Raw genomic sequence first — 6,000 nt, 5'->3', positions numbered from 1 at the left:
GTGTGGCTTTGGGCAACATCCACAGTTTCTTCATCTGATATTTGTGTCGTTAATCTTCGCAAGAGGTTTAATGGGTTGGAGACCATGGGACACAGTTCCTGGCACAGGGTAGGCCCTCAAAAGCTGGTGGCCCTTTTCCTGAGTCACAAGGGAATACCTCTGCCAGGTTCTAGCGCCAAAATCCCTCCTGTCCATAGGAAATGACCAAAGGAGCTGCCAGGCAGGGAGGCTAAGACCCCCAGAGCCCATCTTCCAATTATACAGCTGTCAAATAGGGATCAATTCTGCCTCTGTTAGAGTGATTACAACTTCATCACCCATAAAGCAGATCCATGTGCCCTGTTTGATTTTCATTTCAGAAGCCAGGTATCAATATTGACCTTTCCATGGGGCGCCAGGGCTGAGAGGAGCTTGTTAGCATGCAGTGTCCCCTCCCCTGTCCCCGGCCAGCAGTTCCTCACTCTCCACTTCTAGGCCGGTCGGTCGAGGTCATGCTCCTTTCCTGGGGGTGCATCGGGCGCTCCGGGGAGTTTGCTACATGCAGATCCCAGCCCCCTCCTCCCAATCTACTAACCTGAAATCTGCAGAGCCAGGCGCAGAAGCCTCTATTTTCACCAAGCTCTCCCAGTGACTCTGCTTAGGGCACCCACAGGGCATCGGGCTCACTGCCTATATCGCCCTTTTAAGAAGTTACCTACCTTGCACTAGGAATAATTCTTAGGGGGGGATTGAATGTGGGAGGTGGGTGGTGGGGAGAGTAATGGGGGGAAACAGGGACAAATGTAACTGAACAACAATTTAAAAGATGGGAAAAAAGAAACACTGGGAATACAAACAAAATTAAATCAAATCAGTACATTAAAAAAATAAAATAAATGTTCCCTATTCAAACTGCTGGTGTGATTTTTTTTGGGGGGGGCAGTCTCTTGACTGGACCTTGACTAATAGATGTATTTTAAAGTGATAGTTCACCTGCTCTCCAGCTCCAAAAAAGTGTTTTTACACCCACCATTTAACGACAAGGAACAAAATGACCGCTCGGCACCAGCAGCTGCGGCAGCTCTAGAAGCTACATCCCCAGCCTGAGTGAATGACCTCCTTCTGCGAGGGCATCCCGAGTGCCACCGCTGCCTACCTCTCGGGCGGCCATGGGCAGTAAAAGTCGCACGGACAGCCTCATGCAGCCTCTTTGCAGCTGGCGTGTTGGAAAACACCAAGATGTTCTATGGAAATCACCCCGCAATCAAAGGCTATACTTTGAAAAAGATTAATAAGCACAGACCAGAAGTTAGTGATGAGGGCGGGGGTTCAGGAGGCAGGGAGCCCAGCACCTCCAGGGCGGGAAGATGTGGGGCTCAGGAGACACCCGACAGACAGATGCAGGCTCTGTGTCCTCGGCCATCCTACCTACAACAGGGTGGGCACCTGCGCCCCGCAGGGCGGGCCTGAAGCCTCTGCACGCCACCTCCTTCCACTCTCTGTGTTAAAAGAACCCATCTGCACTGTCCTTTAGAGGACAGTGGACCCTAGGGCCCCTACCAATAGGACAAGGTTCTGGTACCCAGAGTGGGCGACGCCAGATGAACACAGAGCTACTCAACAAGGCTCCCTTCCGGCTCGTTCGGTCACTGTCCTCTCGCGTGGCACTGGGCAGCTGGGAGGGAGGCAGGCCTCGGCCAGAACACCCGCGGTCACGGAAGCCACGTGGTCCTGTCCCACGGCCTTGCGGAGGCAAATGTGCGGCGGGACTATACACCCCGGAAAACCCTGGGCGAACTTTGTGCTGCGCCTGCCTGGCGGGGGTATCCTGCCCGCCACGTGGGCCTAGGGTCCCTGACCGCTCAGCATAAGCCACGGCAGAGTCACAGAGAACAGGCGATTGCAAGGGAAGAACGCAAGGGCCTAGTTGAAGAAACTAAGGTCAGACAGAGAGGCAGTTGCAAGACGAGTCTACAGCCCAGGGCCCTGCATTACTCATTACTCACGCTGAGGGTTAACGCGGCCCCTGTGCCGTGAGGAGCGCGGGAGACTTGGGCAAATGCTGAGTGGCACTGTGATTAGTGGAGATGGCCACTAGGTGTCACTGTCTCACCACCACCTGCAGCTGCTCTGTGGCTTGATTGTCCCTCCCCAAGGCAATGTTAGTGCTAATGGCCAACTTGGGCTGAGTGAAGGGGCTCTGGAATTTCCCTTGTCACCAACATTTTACAAGAAGTGGCAACTCCCAGCCTGCGTGGAGGAGGAAATCGCTGTCTGATTTACTGCCCCAGAGAGTGGGTCCCGGGAAGAGCTGCTGTTGCTGCGGTGCTAGCGGTGCCTTTCCGGGCTCATTGCTGCTCCGTAATGATGACTGTGGATTAGCATCCTTAGGAACTCCCTCTCCAAGTTTGTGAGATGGAAGGGACCTGGAGATCTTCGAGTTCGGCTCTTTCATTTTAGAGAAAGAGAAGGCCATTCCCCAAGGCGCACACGGCAGGGTGAGGCAGAACCGGGACTCGCGTGCGAGGCTCCAAAGTCCTGGCCCGAGCTCCACGCACACCGGAGCGCTCCCCACCTCTGCACGCCCCACGTCCGTCACTCACCCTCTAACACCGGTTGAGCACTGGCTATACGCTGTTTTCCTTTCTTCGCGGCTGGACACAATTGGAAACACTTAAAAACGTAAGATGGCAGGGCCCATCAATGACCAAGTCGGGGTGGCACAGCTGGGGGTCGGTTTCTTTCCCTTTGGTCCAGGGTATTTGCCAGCGTCATCCACTCTTTGTGCAAAACAGCAGAAATTCTACCAGAACTCGGGCAGAAATGGAGTCACACAGGCGACGGGGCAAGTCCCAGAGGTGGCAGCTCAGATGGTGCCTGCTCCGCGAGGCTGGCTGCAGGTTCCTGTCTCTGCGCTCGCCCTGGATACCGGATGGGAAAGAATCATAAAGATTTCTTCATGAAGCAGGTGGATGCTCTGAAGCTGCAACAACTGCGACCACCAGAGGGCGGTGTTTTATCACATCCTGCCTGGTCAAAGGGGCTGTATTCCTGGCAGTAAAGAAAGTAAATCTTTTAAGGAACGGGAGTGTTTAAGATAACAGTCTAAGTGTGGGAAAAGAAAAAGATCTATCAGTCTGGACTTGAAATTGATCTCTTGAAGGCAGTCATTTCATCGCCTCGCCCGTCTCTTTCTCTCACTCCAGCAGCTATAGAGTTGACACAGCTGTAAACTTGGAGAATTATGTCTTTATGTCCCAGCTCCTTTCACAGGGCCCTTCTCTCCTGGCCCAGAGTTGTTCATAACCTTAGAACCTCTCTTGAGGCACTTGGTGGCCTCAGAAAGAACCACAGAATCTGGTTAGAGATATCCCAGCCTGCGCAGCCTCGAGCCAGTCCACCTCCCTGTAAGGTAGGGCCCCGGCCCCTCCTGCATCTGTCTTCCCAGACACAGCCATCACCTGGTCTGCAGCAGCCCGTGCTGCTGCTGCTGCGCTCATTATTGACCATTCTGCTGGGATATTAAGCACTTTTGGCTCGACCGGGGGATGGTTAATCAACCACCTTGTCAGAGTGATGGATTCTTCTAGGAATATTGCTTAATTAGCTTGTTTAGAGGTAAGAGCCAACGAGGACATCAGTTCTCTGGGAGCTGGGAGGAAGCGGGGAGGGAGGCAGGAGCACCTGTGAAGAGATCATGAAGCTGTCTCAGGCTGCGTGGTGGCTGGGGGTGGGACAGGCGGGAGACCTCTGACCCTAGACAAGCCCAGAGCTTCAATTCGTTAGGCCTTCCGTCCATCATGGCCCAGGGTGCTGCAGCCCAGAGCATCGCCATGGCTCAGTGAAGTTACAAAAGCAGTGTGATTCCTGAAATGTCACCCAAGGGCCACAGGCACTGCGTGAAGAACTTTAAAAATGCAGACACTCCGGCTGCAGACTTTCTGGTTCAGAATCTCTGCAGCTTGTTTACAATGCCGATCGAGGCAGATTTTCAGGCACAGTGAAGTCTAAGGATCACAGCCATGGCGCCGGTCAGTGTTGTGCAAGTGGACACTTCCATGGGTGGTGGGTTTCAGGTGACCGGCTCTGCAGCCGGCACTGCCATCGGCATTCTCAAACACCAGTCTTCTCCCTCCTGCTTTAACCTGCCGCTTCCTGTCTTGTCCCCTGATTTCTGTCTCTCCCACCTGATTCTGTCTGCCTTGCTCCCTGCCTTGTCAGCCTGCCCCTGTCTGAATCTTCCTTCTGCCCACAGCTCTTCATCTTGATCCGCTTGTCTTCCCTCCTCTCCATTTTTCTCTTTTCTCTGTGCCGACTTTTGTCTGTTGTCACCGGATACACCCTTCTACATTCTCTCCTGTCTATCAGGGGCTGGTAGCCTGAGAACTACCACGCCAGAGGAGTTTTAGATACATTTTAAGTCCCACCAGAGGTGCACATATGTGGCATTTGCAAAGCCGGAGAGAGGCAGTGCTGTACACTGCGCCCCCAGCAGGTGGGCAGACACGGCAGCTTCTGCAGCGGAGAGGTCTGCCCCTGCAACTGCTGCCTTAGGGCTGCCGGCAGTTTGACCGTCCGTGGTAGTTCCCTGCAGTGTTTGGCTGGGGTGGCAGAGGCAGCAGCTCCTTGGGGCTAAAAGCTAGTGGTGAACCTGGGAGTCAATGGTAACTTCTCTGGCCTTTGTTCCTCCAGCCAATCCAATAGCTCTGTAAGCACCTCAACCCCCTGGGTAAATGCCTGTCTGGGAAAATCTTGCGTGGTTTCATCTTTCTGCCTGACACGCTCTGCCCTTCCCTTTCACTTTCCCTCTTCTTCTATTCCACCCTCTCTCCCTCTTCCTATGCCCAGCCCCGAATCCATCCATCCACCCATCAGCCCCCCATCGTCCATCCACCATCATCCATCCATCAATGTTTAGTTCTGATGAAGTTCTATTATCTCCATTCATAATTTAAAACATAGGTGCGTTGAACATTTTATGTTGACCCCCCCCCCCCACCATTAAACTGAGTTGCTTCTGTAGATTCTGTCCTAGAAGGTCAGGGCCCTTGATGGAGCAGAGGGTACTGGGGGGACAGTCGGGGAAGGGAGCACACAGGCACGGCATGCCCTCCACGGACTGAGGGAAACCCCACCTCTGTGCCCCTGGGCCTGGAGGCGCCAAGAACCAGGTCAGGCAGAGGGCCCACTTCTGTTCCAGGGAGAAGCAAAACAGGTTGCTCCTAAACCACGGTGTGCACACCGAGCTGCTTCCTGGGGCTCAGCATCCTGGACACGTGCGTGTGTGCGTGCACACTTTTGGATGTTCGCCTCATCCAGGGAAACCTCAGCTCTGGGGAAGCAGACTGCTCCCACCCCAGGCCAGCCCAACATCCAGTCGCTGCAGAGGCCATAGTCACCAAGTCAAGGGGCTTGGGTTTCAGTCCAGCACCCGCCACTCCTAATGGGGTAGCCACCTCTGCTCTGGGCCTCAAGGATCTCGTCTGTAAAATGGTGAGGAGGGCGCTCCTTGAGGGCCTCCGCTCCTTGCCACCCTATCTGGCACCCACTGTACTGCTGGCCCTTATTTCCAGAGATGGTGCAACCTGATTCAGGTTGCAGGAGCCACAGGTAAGAGGCTGGAAAGGCTGGGATGGGGGGGTCTGAGCTGCCGGCCCTGCTTGGAAGGCCTCTCTGGGCCTTGGCTGAAGGGTGTGGGGATCCCTAAGAAGGTACAGCCCAGGACGAGCCAGACGGTCTGCCCTCTGCAGGGGCTGAGGATCCGGGCTCCTCTCCTAGGGGGACAGACACGAGGACCACCCCAGCCCAGGCCCCTCTGCCCGTGCCACACAGAGCCTCTCTGCGTCCTCTGGCCCCAGTGCAGCTGTGAGGCAGCTTTTCGAACCATTGGGCAACCACTGCATTTGTATCCTGTTGGTTTAAGGGGGAAATCAAGCGCTGGTCCCTGAGCTCAGCCCTGTGAGGTAGGACACTACTCTGTGGACACCCACCCAGCCGGTGCGGAGGGGGCACGGCCACCCC

Source organism: Phyllostomus hastatus, unplaced genomic scaffold (assembly GCF_019186645.2).
Source record: "Phyllostomus hastatus isolate PE091 unplaced genomic scaffold, TTU_PhHast_1.1 phas_contig_402, whole genome shotgun sequence".
Classification (NCBI taxonomy): Eukaryota; Metazoa; Chordata; class Mammalia; order Chiroptera; family Phyllostomidae; genus Phyllostomus; species Phyllostomus hastatus.
The sequence above is the reverse complement of the archived record's forward strand: the minus strand, read 5'-3'. Positions refer to the sequence as shown.